The following is a 19,776-nucleotide window of genomic DNA, read 5'->3' as shown; positions in this document are numbered from 1 at the left end:
TCTGCCATGTAAAAAACAAACAGCAGCCCTTACACCCAAGATGAATGAAAACTGGATGCAAAATTGTCTGACCTCCCGCTCAGAGTGCAGTTTCTTTTTTAAAAGAAGTAGTCATCAACACCCTGGGCCATCTAAGACTCCTCTCTGTTTTGGATGTCAAGGGAAGGAACCATGCAGAACCACTTGGGAGCTTTGGAAATGGAAAGGATTCTGGGCCATAGGAGGGGCCCCCACGGAAGCTGGATGCTGAGAAATAAAGCAATTTTGTGAGAATTAAACTGTAAAACAAACAAGATAGGTCAGAGCAGTGGAGCAAAGACCTCGTTTCACTGGTTTCACAGTATCGACATACCTAAGAGAGAATATGGTCATCAGAAGTGAGTGTGTGTGTGTGCATGTGTGTGTGTGAGCTCGTGTGACTGTGCATGATTCTGTGTGTGTGTATGTGAGTGGGTGAGTGAACATGTGCATGTGTGAGCTTGTGTGATGGTGCACGATCGTGTGTGTGTGTGTGTGTGTGTGTGTGTGTGTGCGCGTGTGTGTGCTGCTCCGGGCTCCTGGCCAACTTCTGTGGAGAACCTACGACCTCTCTGATCATCTCGGTAGAAAATCTAGCATCTTCTCGCCCCCTCCGACATGTGCATCCCAGGGTCCAAGCCACAGCGTGAGGCTGTCCGAGGCCTGCACTCCCTGCTTTCTTATCCCCCCTCTTCTTTTCTGGAACACTGACACTCGTCAGCAGCCCCGCCTTTCTTTATGATTGTAACGAGAGCCCTCTGCTATTTGCCGATTGAATCAGTCTCTGTTGCCCTGAAGAGCATGTTTTTATTTCAAAGGAGTTATTAATGCGGGCTTTCTGGCTGTGCTCTGCTCCTGGTGGGTAGGGCTCCAGGCCCTGGCATGCACCCTCTGGCACTCAGGAGCAAACAGGATCCTTGGACTTCCAGACAGTCGCTGCCCTCCTCCTCCGCGCTGTCTTCAGCTGCTCAGATGTGCCGACCTGGCGCCCAGAAACGCCCTCCCTTCATCCTCCCCGTCTCCTACCTGCTCTGGAAAGAATACATATGCAAGTCAGTGACAACAGAAAACCCCAGTGACAGCCCAAGAACTCCTAAATTTTCCAAATTGCTGGCTATACTTCCTCTAACTTTATACCCCTGCATGCCTAAGCAAGCCTGCCCCTCTGGGCTCAGCCCCAGCCGCTGCAATCGTCTGCTCTTTCCAGATGCTTTGAGAATTGCTGGGACACCGGAGACCCACCTCTTCCGATCTTTTCCCAGAGTGGGATGCAGCTAAGAAGCAGAGTCCCTGGGGGTGGGGAGCACAGAAGGAGCCCAGGACTCTCTCAAAGCCAACCTTCTCCAAGGCTTCTTTGGCTTCCCACGGGGAAAACCAACCAGGCAGCCAACCAGTCAACCAAACAAACCAATAAACAGGCCCAATGGATTTGTCGCTGGAATCCCAGGGCCGATAAAGAAGAACTCCCAGTCAGTAGGGTTGTGGCAAAGAGCTGGTATCTCTATTCCAAACAGTTCTGTGCGATATGTGGGAACTTGAAAGAAAGATCTAGAATTTTGCCTGGACACCCAGAAATGAGGTTTCTGTCCTCCGATTCAAGTTGAAAACAGTGGTTGGAATTCTGGTGTCAATTTGCCAGAGAGGGGGTACTGGGGAAGCGCTTTGGGGAAGACACAGTTCCTAGTTAGTTCCTGTGGCCCAGGGACTTGCAAAGGGCTTTGTACCATGAAGGTTCTGCAGTGCCCCTTTGCGCTCGTCAGAGGTGCAGAGAGGCCAGTGCTTTGCCTCCAGTCCTTTCCTTCTTTAGAGCAGAATCTTCCAGTTTGGGTGGGAGAAGCAAAGCCATTTAATAATTCATTTCTTAATGAAGAGTTAATCATTTTTTAAAGCTTTCTGCCTCTTTCACCAGCTGACCCTATAATTAGACCAAGCATGATCATTTCCTGCTGGCTCTCCAAAGCAAGATCTATTAGTCAGGGTCTATCAGGAAACAGATGGCATGCTCAAAGTAGCATAATTTAACAAGTCCTTAAAAAAAAAAATATATATAGAGAGAGAACTATTTACAAAAGGTATAAGGGACACCAAATGGGACAGTACAGGCTTGGGGGCTAATATCTGACTGTGGGGTCTTCACCCCTGGGTCTGAATGAGTGAGGGGCCAGGGCATCATAAGAATCTGGAAAGAGATGATCCAGAGGAGAGGAGCATTTTAAGAGGAGGAGCTGGGCCCATCAGCTAGGGTTGTAGCCAGCCTGAGCGACCCCATGAGAAGGAAGCCAGAGGAATAAATATTCCAGCCTCGGTCTCCTCCATCCCAGGCCCTTCTCCCACACCTTCACCCTGTCCGCGCTCACCCAACCAGGTCAGATGCCAGAGGGAAAGGAGCCTGTTAACGGAGGCAGGCCGTGTCACCGGGCAGAGAGCGCACACAGAGGGTAATGAGTGTATCTGGGGTGGGACAGGAGGAGAGACGTGGCATTCATCCTGGAATCAGGTGGGTTTCAGTCGGTGGGCTACAGCGACACAAACACCTTGTCATTTTGTTCTCGACCCATCCACTCTGGTGTCCTTATCATTATTCGTTGTCTTGATATCTTATCTCCCAAACCAGCCTGTAAACTTTGGAGATAAAGATTGTGTCTTACCTCCCATTCCCACCATTGCAGCCGGGGTCCCTCTCTTGCACACATGTGTGTGTGCATGTGTGTGTGCGCATGGGCACACCAGCAAGGACTGTCTAGATTTAACGATCTTGGCTGTCCAGATCTTGGCAGCTTCGCACAATAAATGCTCTCTCTTGTTCATGTCACCTGTGCCATGCAGGTGCGCAAGGGATGTTCTGGATGCTGTGGGACCCAGGCTCACTTTCTCTTGGCACACATGTCCACAATCACAACAGAAGAAGGAAGAAGATGGAGTGGATTATGTACTGGCTGAAGTTTCTGCCCAAAGGATCACTGCATGAATTCCAATGGCCAGAGCAAGCGTCATGGCCATGCCTGACATTTACAGGCTGGGAAAGCAAAACCCTTACATTTTCAGAAAGCGAGAGCCAGAGATAGCTAGTGAGCAGTCCCCACGGTGGGCAAGGGTGGGCTCCCACCAGGGAGCCATGGAGGAGCAATTCATGGTGGTTTTTTTTTTTTTTTCTTTCTTGAATTGAGTAGTAGATGTCAATAAAAATTAAATGGATAAACAAATCAGGTGCCTAGGAATTGTAGAATTCAAATGGTTTTGAAATGGGCAGACTGGTTTATATTACAGTGTTCTATTTCTGGCTGGTTTTGGCAGAAGCTGTTTTGTTTGATATGAACCGTTCCTGAGATGTGGATTCTGCATTTTCCCCCACCGGTTATGTCATTATTTTTTAGATTCTCACGTCCTTGGCTATTCTTTAAGACGCTCACAAATCACTAAGGTGATGCTTATCGATCTTGATGGTTTCTTTGGCTCCACTCCCAGGAGAAGGCATCCGTTGCTACACTCCCTTCCAATGTGGGTGACGTGTCCCCTGAGTGCTCTGTGCCATCCCTGGGACTCAGGTTCCGTATTTGCCCATCCTGGGCCCCCAGGAAATGCCTGAACCTTCCAGCATGCCACTTCACCTCAAAACTAGGAAAGGATGAATACAAATTTCCAGATCTGGGCAATCTCTCTATTGAATGAACATGTTTTTATAATTTTAAATCAAGTCTTCAGCATTATTTTCAAACATAGAGAAGCATATTTAATCATCTTCGGAAATTGTCCACACCTAAGAAGAGTGAGCGTGGTGACCCTGAGCGGCTGAGGTTACCATCAGTGTCTCATCTAGTCACCTGTCCAAAGAGACTGCCTTGAAAACACATGAAGAGACTGTGACCAAAGGTGTAAAAGATGGTTACATTAAAAACAAAAACAAAACAAAACAAAACAAAAACCAAGAACCAAAAACCAAAGCTGTAGGGGCTGTAGCTTCTCTTCTCAGCTCCCTCCAATTCTTTTGCACACTATGAGCCCTGAAAGCAAACACAAACAGTGCTTCCTCAAAGTAAATTGTTTAACAATTGTTACATTGTTAAAGGAGTTTTTATGGCTGGATTTAGGCAGATGGATGTTTTATTTCCAATGGCAAACCAGATCTCCTGGAATGAACATTAATTCAGAGCCCTCTGAGCAGTGAGAAGGGTGAAATTGACCCACATCACATGACATGCATGGGCAGAGGGATTGTAGCAGGAATCTCAGCAGCCAGCGAGAGCAACGGCTGGCAGGGTCCTTACCTCTGTGCCCAAGGGAGTCTGGCTCAGGTGGGCTCTGGGACCTTTCTCAAGATCTTTTTAGCCCTGCCTCTCATCTTCAGCTTTTTCAGCAATTCAAATTCTGCTATAGCCTGCCGGGGAGGGAGTGAAAATGATCAGAAATAGTAGCTCCCACTTTGATAATTCTTTCACCTGATTATAAAAGTAGTTAGTACATGTTCCTTGCAGAGAATTTGAAAAATATGAAAGATAGAAAAAGAAAATAAAGAAAACCATATTTCACCCGCCAGTGAGAATCACCATCAATATTCTGATACCATTCTCTCTCTCTTTCTAGCTTTTAGTTTTCTCTTTATTGTTTTCCCTTTAATTGAAGAGTAATTAGCATAGAACATTGCTAGTTTCAGGTGTCCAACATAGTGTTTTGCTGTTTATACAAATGGAATATTTGTATAAATATTGTATTTTATATTGTATATATAAATATTTTATATTGTATAAATATATTATATAAATATAAGTATAAAATATTTTATATTGTATATATCTCTTCATGTTATATTGTATAAATACTATTATGGAATAGTCACCAAAATAAGTCTAGTTACCATCTGTCACCGTACAAAATTGTTACCATATTATCGACACTATTCCCTATACTGTACATTATATCCCCATGTCTTCTTTCTTTCTTTCCTTCTTTCTTTCTTTCTTTCTTTCTTTCTTTCTTTCTTTCTTTCTTTCTTTCTTTCTTTTTAGATTTTATTTATTTGACAGACAGAGATCACAAACAGGCAGAGAGGCAGGTAGAGAGAGAGGGAAGCAGGCTCCCCGCTGAGCAGAGGGCCCGATGCGGAGCTCAATCCCAGGACCCTGGGACCATGAGCTGAGCCAAAAGCAGAGGCTTTAACCCACTGAGCCACCCAGGTGCCCCCCCATGTCTTATTTCTAACTGGAAGACTGTACCTCTTAATCCCCTTCATCTATTTTGTCCGTTCCTCCAAACCTTTCCCCTCTTGCTACCATCAGTTTGTTCTCTTCATCTAAGAGACTGCTTCTATTTGTTTTTTTTAATTTTTCTGTTTGTTTTTTAGAGTCCACGTATATGTAAAATCATGTAATACTTGTCTTTCTCTGTCCAATTTATTTCACTTAGCATAATACCCACTAGGTCCCTCCATGATGTCACAAATGGCAAGGTTTCATTCTTTTTTGTGGTTGAGTAATATTCCTGTGTGTGTGTGTGTGTGTGTGTACATATATTTATATATCTTTATCCACTCACTGATCAGTGAACACTTAGGTTGTTTGCACAGCTTGGCTACCGTAACTAATGCTGTGATGGACATGGGGTGCATATGTTTTTTCCAATTAGTGTTTTCTTTATTGATTTTTAAGTTAAATATTTCCATCCTTCCTTCATCCTTATTTTTTGAGCACATAATATCATCCTGTTCTCAGCATTTGTAATATAGCAATAGAACAAATAAAAAATTGAACAAATAGATGAAAACCTATCTTTATCATGAAGATAAAATAATATCTGAGACAATTGTTAAAATTCAGTGAGTGGAAAGCCAACAAGAAAATCTTCAAATACTTGGAAATCAAGTAGTATGCTTCTAAATAACCCATGGGTCAAAGAGAAATGTCTAAGGAAACATAAAAATCATAGAACTTAAGAGAAAGTTAAAATATAACATTGAGATATGTAGGGTGCAGCTAATGCAGAACGGTGGGAATTTATAACCCTAAATTCATATGGTAGAAAAGAGAAAATGTCTTAAATTAACAATCTAAGTTCTTACTCCAAGAAACTAGAGAAAGAAGACCAAACCTAAGCCCAAAGTAAGCGGAAGGAAGGAGCAGAAATCATTGAAATCGCAAAGAGAGAAACAATAGAGATCAAATGAAAATTGGTTCTTTAAAAACATCAATAAAATTGAGAAACTTCCAGCAAGACTGACAAAGACAAAAAGACAACACAGATAATCATAAATGCAGCCACTTAAAAGAAATGGAGGACTCCTTCCAATACCCGAAACTATGAAAACTCAACCAAGGTAGAAATAGACATTTGAGTAGCCATATAACCATTAACGAAATTGAGTTTGTAATTCAAAAAGCTTCAGAAAAAAGACATCTTCAGTCTCAGATTATTTCATTGGAGAATTCTTCCAACATTTAAAGAAGTAACATCAATTTTATGTCATCCTTTCCAGAAAGCAGAAGAGGAAGGGGCACTTCTCAACTCACTGTGTGAAGTTACGGCTCTCCTGGGGTACCCAAACCAGGCGAAGACAAGAAGACAAAGAGACGTTGGGTTTCCGATCTGATAACTAAGCAATTTAGAAGGGGCCAAATCTTCCCAACAACAACAAAAAAGCTGAACAAACTGAAAAATCCACAACTCCTCTTAGATTCACCCGAGAAGTGACATTGGAGAAACAGACAGGAGGATACAAAGAATCCCAATTTGCCAGAACAGAAACCCTTTGACAGAAACCTCTGGGGAAATCATTTGGGGGGTGGGGTAGGCAGGGAGGAACCCCAGAGCTGTAATTGACAAAGAGTTGGAGGCTCGGCAAGTCTGGGACTGAAATCCCCCTGCGGCCCAGTCCTGGGGGGCCCCCACATTTTGGAAGTTTTATCTCCACGAACTCCACTAGGTTCTCACGGTGAACATCCAAGAAAAATCCCCTGCGCTTCCAGCAGGTGGGATGGAGAAAGGAAGATTCTAAAGATAATTCTCCTCTTGACCCCGCTTGCCTTCAAGAGAAGCTACTTCCTCGAGACAAACCTATTAGGGTTTGATCAGAGCCTGATCGACCCGGGTGAGGCTGGACACCCGGCTCCAGCCTGCCTCCGTCTTTCACAGGAAGGAAGGGAAATACCCACTCCAGCCGCGTTCAGCCGTCCTTCCCCACCTAAGTTGAGGGCTGGGTGAGGACAGATGTACCCCTGAAGTTCACAGTCCAGGGGCACAGGTTCACCAAAGGACTGAGATCTAGGAGCCCCTGGGTGGCACAGTCAGTTAAGCTTCCGACTCTTGGTTTCGGCTCAGGTAGTGATCTCAGGGTGGTGAGATTGAGCCTGGGTCCGACCCCATGCTCAGCGCAGAGTCTGCTTAAGACTATCTTTCTCAATGTCTCTCTCCTTCTGCCCCTCCGCCTCAGGGCTTGTTCTCCTCCTTTCTCTCTCTCAAATAAATAAATAAATCTTAAAAAAATAAAAGACTGATACCTAATCGTAGGACAAAGGAATGCTTCCCCACACCTCCCACTGCAACCCAGCTTATTACTATATCCTTAAAGGCCTATTTATAGTGGTTCCTCTTACCTTGTACACCATCTTTGGATTTTAGTTTTAATTATAAGGCATACTAAAAGGCAAAACACAGTTTGAAGAGACTGAACAAGCATCAGAACCAGAGCCAGATATAGAAGGATTGTTCGAATTATCAGACAAGGAATTAAAAAAAAACTATAAGTAATACACTAAGGGCTTTAATAGATGTTCTTCCAACAACAGCCAAATACATTCTTCTTAAGCTCACAAAGAACATTCACTAAGATAGACCATATTCATAAAATACACTTTAACAAATTTAAAAGAAAAGAAATCATACAATGTCTGCTTTCAGACCACAATGGAATTAAGCTAGAAATCAATAACAGACCAGATCGCTGGAAAATCCCCAAACACTGGGAGATTAAACAACACACTTGTAAATAACACATGGGTCAAGTGGGAAATCTCCAGAGAAACTTTAAAATATTTTGAACTAAATGAAAATGAAAATGTGACTTACACAAATCTATGGGCTGCAGTGAAAGCCAGTGCTTAGAAGAAAATTTATAATATTAAATACATATATTAGGAAAAAAGACATATCTAACATCAATAATTTAAGCCTCCACATTAGGAAACTAGAAAGAGAAGAGCAAATTAACATAGGAGAACACCTAAGTGATCTTGGGTATGGAAATGACATTATAGATACAATACTAAAGACACCATTCATGAAAAGAAGGAATTGGTAACCTAGACTTCATTAAAATTAAAAACTTCTGCTCTGCAAATGACAATGTCAAGAGGATGAGAAGACAAACTACTGACTGGGAGAACATATCTGCATAAGACACATTTGATAAAGGACTATTACCCAACATATACAAAGAACTCTAACACAACAATAAGAAAACAAACAACCTGATTTTAAACACTGGCAAAAGATCTGAATGACCTTCCCAAAGGTTCTTCTTCCCAAAGAAGGTACAAAGATGGCAAAAAAAGCTTATGAAACTATCCTCCACGTTATATATTACCACATGAAAACAAATTAAAACAAGATACCATGATGTACCTACTGGAACAACCCAAATCCAGAACACTGCCAAAACCAAATGCTGGCAAGGATGAGAAGCAACAGGAACTCTCATTCACCACTGGTGGGAATGCAAAATGGTATCCGCTCTTTGGAAGAGAAGAGAGTTGTTTTTTTCCAAAACTAAACAGACCCTTCCCATATGAGCCAGCCATTGTGTTTCTTGATATTCGGTTCCCAAATGAACTGAAAACTTACACCCACACAAAAACTTACACACAGTTGTTTATGGCAGCTTTGTTCATAATTGGATTTAGGAGATGAAATGATAAATCTAAAAATATTCCATGGAAGTATATTATTTTGCCATATTTGCTTCAGGGTTTTTCTTACAGAGAAATAAAGTATTACAGATGTAGCTCAACATGTGCTTCCAAATCCCGCTCTCCTGTCTCTCTCATTCTCTCTCTCGTTCCCTCCCTCACCAGGGAATGTTATCCTGAAGTTGTTCATGTTTATATTCCTGCTAAATGTTTTAATAATGTTACTATTCAGTTATATGTTAAAAATATTTATACAGGGGCGGCTGGGTGGCTCAGTGGGCTAAGCCTCTGCCTTCGACTCAGGTCACGATCTCAGGGTCCTGGGATCAAGCCCCACATGGGGCTCTCCACTCGGCAGGGAGCCTGCTTCCCCCTCTCTCTCTGCCTGCCTCTCTGCCTACTTGTGATCTATCTCTGTCCAATAAATAAATAGAATCTTTAAGAAAAAAAATTTATACAGCATGATTTGTATTTTTATGTAATTATAAATGGTGCTACACAGAATCTCCAGCGTCTATCCCTTGGTATCCTTCCTATGTGCACCCGCACATGCACAGTTATCACCTCAGAGGGTACTGAGTATGTACTTTTAGAAACTCGAACACCGGCTTTTGAAAGTTTGACATCTTATGCTAGTTAACATTAAATCCTGCTAGAATGTACACCCCACGAGAGTTCATTATTGTGTGCCCGGCACCTAGACCAGCACCTGGCACATAGTAAGTGCACAGTAAACACCAGGGACATGATGACAGATCCCTTTAGTCTCCTCAGCCACTCCATGAGATGGGTATTGACCTTTCCATTGGAGCAGCATCTGGGAGACATTAAAGAATTCACCTCCAATCCCCGAGTTGGGAAGGGACGAATGGACAATTTAAAGTCACCCAATCGGCCCCCGAAGCTCCAATACTCGTAACTTCTCTACACTAGGCAATTGAGTTCGGTCATGACTTTGGGGTTCCAGGAAATGGTCATCTCCTTTGGGCAGAGTAGTGACCCCATTCGGCACCCTCCACAGGAAGCCAGGGAAAGGGTACACTCCACTCCCAAGAAGAGGGGCGAGCTGCAAAAGTTGCGGAACGAAAGATACCCAGGTCTGTTTGTAGGAGCAAGGGACGAGAAAGTCCCCCTGCTGTATGGAAGTATGTCAGGAGGACATCAGCCTTCCGGCGTGTAGGGTCTGAGGCAGAGCTGGTGGGGAAGGAAAGCGAGGCGGCCCTGATGAAAGCCTCATTGATCTCAGCAAACAGGTACCTAGAAAGCCTGCTTGGGGCGCATGGGTGGCTCAGAAGGCTAAGTATCCAACTCTTGCTCCGGGCTTGGGTCACGATCTCGGGGTCTTGGGATCGAGCTCCTCCTGCTCAGCTTGGAGTCTGCTGGAGATTCTCTCTCTCTCTCTCTCTGCCCCTCCCTTGCCTGTGCTCACTCTAAATAAATAAATAAATAAATAGCATCTTTAAAATAATTTGAAAAAAGGAAGCAAGCTTTTGGTACAGACTGGTTCTTTTGGAGGGGACACCGCCATGAAAGAATGAAGCATTTAATGACTCTGTGAGTAGCTCCTCCATATTGCACACACATACACCTACACACACACACACACACACACACACCCAAGCACAGCCTCACACACTCACTCCCAGGCACACACTCACAGGCTACACAGACACTCACATTACCTCCACACACACGGACGTTAGTATCCCCATCTCACGTACTGAATGAATAAAGAGAATTAGCAGAGCGGCTTGTGGTTTTGAGAACATCTTCCACTCATCTTGGCATTAGGGGGCGTCTCCACACACCCCCCAACCCGCCACCAGCCATGGCATCTCTGAAGTAAAAGCCAATATTACGGATTGAATGTTTCCCCACCCTCAGTTCACACATGGAAGCCCTCATCCCCACTGTGATGGCATGTGGAGCCTTTGGGTGGCCATTAGGGTTAAGCTGGGTCATGGGGATGGGGCCCTCCTGGTGGGGTCAGTGGCCTTATAGGAAGAAGACAGCAAGGAACTGAGGAAAGACCACGTGAGCAAAGTGAGCAAGTCGTGTCCTTCACAGCCCAGAAGGAGACCCTCACCAGAAACTGAATTGGCTGTCACCTTGATCTTGGACCCCCCAGCCTCTAGAACTGTAAGAAGTAAATATCCGTTGTGTAAGCCACCATGATGCACTCTTACGGCTGCCGATCAAGACGGCCAGGCCCACAGGACCCTGCGCTATCTGGGCCTTCTCCCTCGTTCTGATCACCTCTCTGATGCCTCTTCCCTGGCTCACCCTACTCAGCTACGCTGGCCTCCTGGCTACTCCCTGAGTGCACGGAGCACAGTCCTACCCCAGGGCCTTTGTATCCCTGGCCATTCTGCCTGGTGAGCTTGTCTTCCATGGCAAAGGCCTTTCTTTGCTTCAATCCTTTATTCAAGTCACCTTCTCAAGGAGGCTGACCTGAGAAACTGGTTAAAATGGCCACTCGCCTCCCCCAGCCTGCACTTACATCTTCTACTTCATAATTTTTTTCCATGCACTGATCACCTCCTACTGTATGGAATCCTTTATTGTTTGTTGTCCACAGCCTGTCACCCCCTGCAAGAACATGAGCTCTAGAAAAACAGAGATACTTGTCAGTTTTGTTCACCGATGAACCCAACCGTCTAGAACAATGCCTGGCACAGTTTCCCCTCAATAAGTATTTTTGAGGGGCGCCTGGGTAACTCAGTGGGTTAAAGCCTCTGCCTTCAGCTCAGGTCATGATCCCAGGGTCCTGGGATCGAGCTTTCTGCTCAGCGGGGAGCCTGCTTCCCCCTCTCTCTCTGCCTGCCTCTCTGCCTACTTGTGATCTCTCTCTCTGTCAAATGAATAAATAAAAATCTTTAAAAATAAATAAATAAATATTTTTCAATTGGATGGATGAACCTCTTCACCCCTGGTGAAATGGCCCACCGAGGCAGGGACACGGTGTCATACCAGCATTGCCCAGCAGATGGCAGCCGATGAACGCCAGAGACAGCTGTGAGCCTAAGCTCCAGAACTCAAGGTTCCGCCTTGATTAAATCCAAGGTAATGACCCAGGAGACAAAATTGGGTTCGCCTCACTCTTAACGCAGACTTGTATTTGTGAGAAAGAAGTTGTACGTAGAAGGTGAGAGGCTGAGCTGATAAAGCTTTTATCTAATAAAGGAGGCTGTTTACCCATACAATTCAGGGGGTGGAAATGAAAACAGCTGTCTGAGAAGAACCAAGGTCAGAGTCTTCCCATGGCGGGGCGTTGGTGGCCCGGGATCTCCATCCCTCCTCCAAAGGATGGGAAAATGACCTTTGACCACCACAACTCAGAGAAAGCAGTAACACTACAAATTAATACATCACCTGGGGTGTGTGTGTGTGTGTGTGTGTGTAGGTTTCCAGTCTTCCCCAGAACATGCCAGAAGATGCTCTATTACAAGAACCTCGAGTCTCCCTCTGCAACACAGTCCTCTGGGCCCCCGGCCAAGCTGCCCTCTTTCTGGGTGCTTCTGTTACTCCCGGAATCAGGGAATTGAATTGCAGAGGTAACCAAGCCTTCAGAAGCCAAGTCCCCGGGGAGCCTGCCTTCTTCGATCGAATTCAGCACTTGAGGGAGTTAGGTTAGGCGGAGGCTCCAAGGCACATACTGCTTATGTATCTGAATCTTCCGACCCAGAACCCTCCAAGCCGGCCGGTCAGCCTGGATACGGCCACGGCGACAACGACAAAGAGAGCAGACTTGACGGGAGCCACCTGCGCGCTAGGCCTGCACAGAGGGCACCGCCTACGTGAACTTCCTGGCCCTCAGGGCAGCCCTCTGATGTCATACCGTTCCCGTCCCCATCTCACAGATGGCCCAAGAGGATTTGCTTGCCCAAGGACAGGGAAGTTGCGCTCAAGCTTCCTCTCAACTCCGGAGAGGAAGGAATTTGCTGAGATGCACCCCGGATCCTGACGATCTCCAGAACTTCAGAGAACATTCCACTCAGCAGCTTCTATTCACAGATGGAGGTGCTGAGGCCCAGAGAGGGGAAGGGACCAGCACAAGCTCCCTCGGAGAACTGAGAAGCTCTCCCTGCCCCCAGGCACCAGGCACCAAAAATTATCCTGCACCTCACCTTTCCCTGCTAGTGCCGGGCTCCCCCTCACAGCCAAGTCACAGATTCCTAGATTCCAAATTGACATGAGACACGTCTCCAGAAAATCTTGTCAAAACAACAGTACATCTCGTTTTAGGGGTCTCATCAAAGAGGAGACACCCCTGCCAGGACCACTGGCCTCTCCTGATGTGAATTCCGGCTTCGGTGCCTCACTGGCTGGTGTTCTTGGCCCAGTTCCTCAAACGCTGAGCACGTTGTTTCATCAGTAAAACGGGAATAACACTATTCATGAAAGGGTTATATTACAGGATGGTGCTAACACAAATATAAGAGGGGTGGCAAATGCGAGTCACCTATGTCATCTGAAATTTTCTTAGGAGCCACGTTTTAAAAAGGTAGAGGAATCAGGTGAACCCCAGCACTTGACATGCGTGCGCCATTTTTAATTTTTATAATTTGTTTCATTTAACCTAATATATTCGGAATATTATCATTTAAATACCTAATAAATATACAGTTGTTAATAAGATACTTGGACTGTTTGCTTATCACTCCAAGTCTTCAAAAATCTGGTGTGGGTTTTCCACGTAAGGCGTATCTTGGTGTGGACTAGCCCCATTTCAAGCACTCAAAGGCCACATGTGGCAAGCGGCTGTTGCATTGGACCGCACTGTTCTAGGCCGTGCTAAGGGTTCCGAGCACATGGTTCTATGTTTTAAGTCTGTGTGTTTACACCTGATCTGGGGACTTAAGACCCTCTTCGTGCAGCTGGAAAATAATCTGCTGGGGGCTCCACGGGCGTGGAGGGTCTGCCTTCGGGCTCAGCGGGGAAGGTGACAAATCCCTAGTCCTTCCCTGCTCTAAACCGGTCACTGGGTGCCTTTGAAAACTCTCTGTCCCAGAGTCATTTCCTCCAGGGTCACACACAAAGCTTCGGCCTGCTCTGCAAGTATCTGTGGCCATTTTGTCCTTGTCGTGGCAGGAGTGTTCCTAACTCACAATGGTAGGAGTGAATTAGGAGTGTTCCTCATTCACAATAGCCAAAGTCCAATCAGAACCAAGAGTGGAGAGGAGGCCGAGACGACAGGGAAGCTGGAAGAAGAGTGCCCCCCTTCCCTGGGCGGCCTGAGGCCCTGAGCTCTCTGGTCACTCGGGCACCTGGATGCTGTCCTTTCTTCCCAGGGTAAAACATGCCCTCACTGCAGCTGGCTCGACTCTGTGGCCTGGACTGAGACACTGTCTTTACAAGGGAGCTCCGTCTCTGGGGCCAGTAGCCACATTTGATCATTCTTCGGGGTCTGGGGTACACGTGTGCAAGGCACTGTGCTCCGAGAAACAGCCCGGGTTCACCCACGGGGGCTGGGATGGGAGGGTGCCTGGGTCCTCCCAACAGCAGCGGCCTCTGGGGCTCCGGAGGAGGGCCCGAGGTTGGGCTGGGCCAAAGTGAGAAAAGTGGGCGGGAGAGCTTAGACATGGGGGCCTTGGGGTCCCAGAGGGCCTGGGGGTACTCTCCCACTCTCCCTTTACCTTCCGCTCCCAGATGGCTCCTCGCTTTCTTCTGGAAGCCAGAGGTTGAGGGCCAGAGCCCTGCCTCCCTACTGCCTCTGCCTCTTACAGTGTGACCTCGGCAAGGAAGCAAGTTGTCAGAGCGCTGTCCTCTACCCACGGGGTGAGCACTCCCTCCTGGGGTCTCCTGAGGACTGAATGAGACAACTCCTGCACACGGCACACACACCTACACACACTGAAGGCCGCTACACACGTCCCCTCAGCAGCCCAGACCACGCACACTCCCGTGCAAACACCTGAAGGGTCTCCCTTCAGGCTGGCCGACCGTATCTCAACCCCCAAAGCACTTCACACTCGCAAACCCACGTACCCAGCAATCAGAGTGCTTCACAACCACAAACACACACACACACACACGGTCCCCCAACATCAAAGCATATGCACACACCAGTAACCGAAGGGCTTCAGACCCACACACACACCCACAACCAAAGGGTTCATACACCCACTCACACCTTCCCCCACAACCAGAGCACTCTGCGCGCATGTGCGCACGCACACCCACCCACACACACACACACATTGTCAAAGAGTTCTACTCTCCAAACCAAGGGGCATCCCACACTGCACCCCACAAGCAAAAGGCTCTGCTCACATACCCCAACAACCCACGCTCTCAGCGCAGACACCCACCCCCCAACCAAAGAAAACCCCAGAGCACTTTGATTTGTTTGCCGAAGCAGCGGATACTTGAACACCAAGACGTTGGGCTGCGACTTTCTTTTCAGATTAATGAGCAGAGAAAGATCGAGGAGGGAGGGGGCAGAGAATGGCGGGAGAGAGCAATTACACCCAAATCTTTTCTCTGTTGATTAGGGATTCCTTCTCCAGCCTGCTTTGGCTCCAGCTAAATCTTTTTCTAATGAGATGCGGCTTATCCAGATCAGAGCGCTGAGAAAAAAGTTGCAATTAACTTTAAGAAGAAAAGGAGTGAGTGAGAAAGGAAGGGGGCAGGGAAGGGGCCAGGCTGGCGGGCAGAAAGAATGGGCGCAGCCAGGAGGCTCTCCTGCGGGGCCAAGGGGCCCGGGCCCAGCCTCATCTGGACCGTCCGCCATTTTGGATTCCAGAGCTCGGGAAAAAGTCCCCTGTGACCCCTATCCCTGCCTGGGCCAGGCCTCTCAGCCACTCCAGACTCCCGAGTTGGGCGTGGTGGGTGTCCTCGGGCCTGAGCCCCCTCCCCTCTGCACCCCAAACACCTGGTAGGGATGGGGGGCCTCTCTCAGCAGCATCTCTTCCACACGTGAGCTCTTCCTTCTGCCCGCTTAGCCCTGCGAAGACATGGGGCCCTTGACTGCATGCCAGGCACCTCCATGACCCCCCGTGTCAAGTCTACACAAACTTCCTGAACCGCCAGGTCAGCTCTCCCCAGGCCGCTAGAAGCCCGGTGCCGGAGTGGGGGTGCGGCTGCCACCAGGGAGTCGGCCTCTGGTTATTTCCTCTCTGTTCTCCTCCTCTGAGCCACTTGGAAGGGCACAGACAGTCTGGGATTGAAGGAGACATTTTGTACGGAAATGGTGAAAATGCCGCCCGCTTCCAGAAGCAACAGGGATTTACCTGCCTTTGCTTCTCTGTGGCCAGAGGTGGGGGTGGCCAAGCTGCGCCCATAGGAGCCCCTTCCTCTCTCTCTGACACTCAATTTCTTCCTCTGCTGAAAGAAATAAAGAAGAGGGTGTGAGTGGCAGATCTCCAGGAGCTTTGTCAAGCCTGATGCCCTCAGTGGGGTGGTGGCCCAGGCCCACTGAGCAAGTCCTGATCAGAGGGGTCACACCGGTGGCGTGGCCCCTCCAGGACAGGGACTCATCCCTCCCAAGTTCTTACCCGCGCAGACACTGGCTTCCCCCCGATTTGGCGATCAGTATCCAGCAATGCCTAAGGAAGGCTGTCGCCAAGCTTGAGCTCTCAAACCAGGCGCTTCCGGTGGGGTCTCAGATAGTAACTTGACATCTGCATGCCAGCCGAGCTGGGGACCCCAACCTTGCATCAGAGGGAGATAGGAGAGGTGGGGTGGGCGGGAGGGCAGGAGCAGAGCTCCTTCTCCACCCTCTTTAGTCACACGCAGCCACCTCTGCCCAGGGGGCCCAGGCAGATCGTCCGAAGCTGGGCTCCTTCATTCTCTTATCCACGGCGCATCCATTCCCCACCCCACGGACCTCCCTGTGCAAACCAGAAAGGATTTTCATCGCACAGCTGGTGACTCAGTGGGAAAAAGTGAATCCAGGGCCTCTGAATGGTGCCTCATCCTCTGAGTGTGCTCGGTTCCCAAAGGCAAGGGCCTCTGAGCCGTGGTGGCCACCCAGAAATATGGTTCCTGCAGGAGGATATTTGGGTAACCCCTTACCTAACAAGTTGTGGAGATCACACCAGGCCAGGGGACAGAGGAGCTGAGCCCATTTTTCCTGTGTCTAAGTTCCAGTGGGGTCAGCCCCTTTCACAGCCTTAAGACCCAGGAATTCCTTAGCGTCTGGCTCCCTGGGTCCCCGGTCGGCCCTACTCTCTGCCTCTGCCTTCTACCGTGTGAGCTGCTGGACACGATCATGGCTTTCCCCTATCTTTCTTTGGCTTTCGCTGATCTAATAAGCATATGTGCTAGAAATACTAGCCGGAGTGCTAAGTTAGAAATGCTTCTTAAATGTATAGTAAGGTCAGATGAAGGGGAAAAAAAAGAAACAACCCAGAAAACAAAACACAAAACCCCGAAACAGAAATTGGACACAGGAGGGCAGATGTAGACTGAACAGGAAGTGCTAGCCCTAGGCTAAATGAAACAGCTGTCACCATTGTTCTAGACTGAAAACTGCCTTTGCAAACTCCACGCGGCCCGGGCTCAGAAAGCAGATGTTAATAATTACAGCACATGAAACGAAGGGCACAGGATTAGGCAAGTGACGAAAAAGAAATGGTACTAGTAGATTTATAACTCGCTCAGGCAAATCTGTTCGGGCCTGGAGGTGGGGGAGGCATGGCGGCCCCACTGCAGATGCCCCCCGCCCAAATCCCCTTCCTAGTGTGGCATGTGGGCTTCTGAGATTGTCTCTGAATCAGGGGATTGTTTAGAGTGTTTTAGGGTGGTGGGCCGTGGAAGCCTTTCCCGGCTGCTTTTCCGGGGACCCCAGGCCACTGCCTACTGCCTCTGATGGAAAGAAAAGAGATAAAAGCCCCAATATCCAACCCAAGTACCAAGAAGGGATCTCTGGGCAGACAAACCCTGGCGTCGGACGGCTGGCTGGTGGACGGGGGTGCGTGGACACAAAGCCGGGCAGCCATCCCTAGATGCTCCTGCTGTGCCAAGAGGTTCACGATGAAAATCCAGGAGCTCAAGTTCTTTGCAGCTGAAACTGATTCGCGCTTCTAAGTCAGCCAGCCCCCGGTGCCTTGGAGGAGGCAACGTAGCGCTGGGAGAATGTCAAGGCAGTTGAAGAAAGGACGCAGAGCAAGTTTCTTGAGCTAATTACATAAATAGAAAAGGCAGAGTCTTCGCATGTTTTCTGAACATTCCTTGGTGCTTTTCCATGTGAGCCTGAGTTGTAAAAAGCAAAACAAAACACACACTCACATTCATCCCAAATCCTCCCATCGACTACCCCCTGGAAAAAACGTCTCCAGGAAAGGTTAGAAAGAAGGTAAAGCATGTGTTTGCCATCTTTACGCCTGATATGGAAACCATATGCTTAAATACACTAGCAAACATACTTAATATAACACTCTCTTTTATTAAATGTGGTTTTATAAACGCTCTCCCCAGCCAGGGCACCTTTGCTGTGCTGGAGGCTGGAACTTGGCAAAATAATCTTCCCGCTGTTACATCTATTGATACACATTTTTGGAAAATGAGTCTCGGACCCTTGGAAAATGGACTGGTTCTGATTATTATTGCAAGTGGGAAGGGGCACACGAGGGCATCTTTTTTCCTCTGATAAATTAAAAGAACTGTAACGGGTGCTTTCTGCAACCTGTAAAGGGCAGAGCCATCTGTGATTCATTTAGCAGCTCCTTACAGAAGATTTATTTGATTAATTCGGTCAGAAGAGAGAGAATATGGATTTTCCCCTGCTCTGAAAGGCCCATACGCACTCACACATGCTCACACGCACCCACCCATGGGCAGACATCTCAGGAATGAAAAATGACTAATCGTGTTATTGGAACTGGCCAACGCGGGGCCCCGGCGGTGAGATAGCAGGCTCCCGCCCTGCCGATGGGAGGGCTGGTTTCAGAACAGATTTCATATCCTCGGGCCCAGTGCTACCAAAGAGTGATCTTAGAGAATAATCCCGTGACCCTGGACCGCTTTTATCAGGTATTGATTACTGGTATCAGGCTCCGTGCTGAACGTTTGGTACTCATGACCTCATTGCTTGGTTGCAAGGACCACTCTGCTGTGCAGACGGGGAGATACCCCCTTCCTGGCAGTCCTCGTTCAAAAGGACGTTCTCTTTTTTCAGATGGTATTTGGCTTTCTTCGCCCTCCATGCCTAAAGTGTGCAGATAGAGGCTACAAATCTACATTCGTTGCAAAGTGTATAATCTTAGAAGTGGTCAACCGCTTTAGCTGTGCCCCATGCCCTGGGGGACCCAGTTCAGTGTTGACAGAGAAAGACCCTTTGGAGGGGCTTATCTTCATTCTCAGAAAGCTGGCCTTCGTTGTCCTCACCTTGCATGGCCTAACCCTACGAACAGCTGTCGGAAGACCACCGTCAGTGCCCGCGGGGTGGGCACAGGTCCTTGGAGAAGGCAAAGAAGATAGCACAGTCAAGAAGAATCATAAAAATCCTACAAGTTTGTAACCAAAGAAGACTAATTCTGTCAACGTCAGGAGTGGCAAATGTATAGCAAGGAAATGGTGCCACGACCCTTGTTCCTATGGTGGCAGCAGACTTTGCGAATTAACCCCAGTTCTTGCTCTCTCCCATACCCTCAAAATCCTTCTGAGCACAGTTCTCTAGGCTGTCTCTACCGAAAGATCAGACTTAGGAAAGGAGTTGAGAGCTGTTTGCAGTCCCTTCCAGCCAAATGTTCCATTTTGCAGCAGGAGGGACAGGGGCCCAGAGAAAAATCAGCTACAATACCATTTCGGGAGAGAGCTCCCTGACTTCCCTGCCCACTAGTCCTTGAGTCCACACCAGTGGGGCTGCTGGAAGCCAAGGCACAGTGAGTCATAAACCTGTGTTTTGCTGGGTAAGCTTTCA

General features: G+C 47.7%; 1 long non-coding RNA gene across 1 annotated transcript; it reads right to left on the bottom strand.

The window, feature by feature from the left end:
* Nucleotides 1–805: 805 nt before the first annotated feature.
* Nucleotides 806–16,041, bottom strand: LOC131830641 (uncharacterized). Its single transcript, XR_009353256.1, has 2 exons — nucleotides 15,787–16,041; nucleotides 806–1,049 (listed from the first exon to the last, which is right to left on the bottom strand). It is a non-coding gene; the product is annotated as an uncharacterized LOC131830641 (long non-coding RNA).
* Nucleotides 16,042–19,776: the final 3,735 nt, after the last annotated feature.

This window comes from Mustela lutreola, chromosome 4 (genome assembly GCF_030435805.1).
Source record: "Mustela lutreola isolate mMusLut2 chromosome 4, mMusLut2.pri, whole genome shotgun sequence".
Taxonomy (NCBI): Eukaryota; Metazoa; Chordata; class Mammalia; order Carnivora; family Mustelidae; genus Mustela; species Mustela lutreola.
Note: the sequence above shows the minus strand (reverse complement) of the source record. Positions and strands in the feature narration are given on the sequence as shown.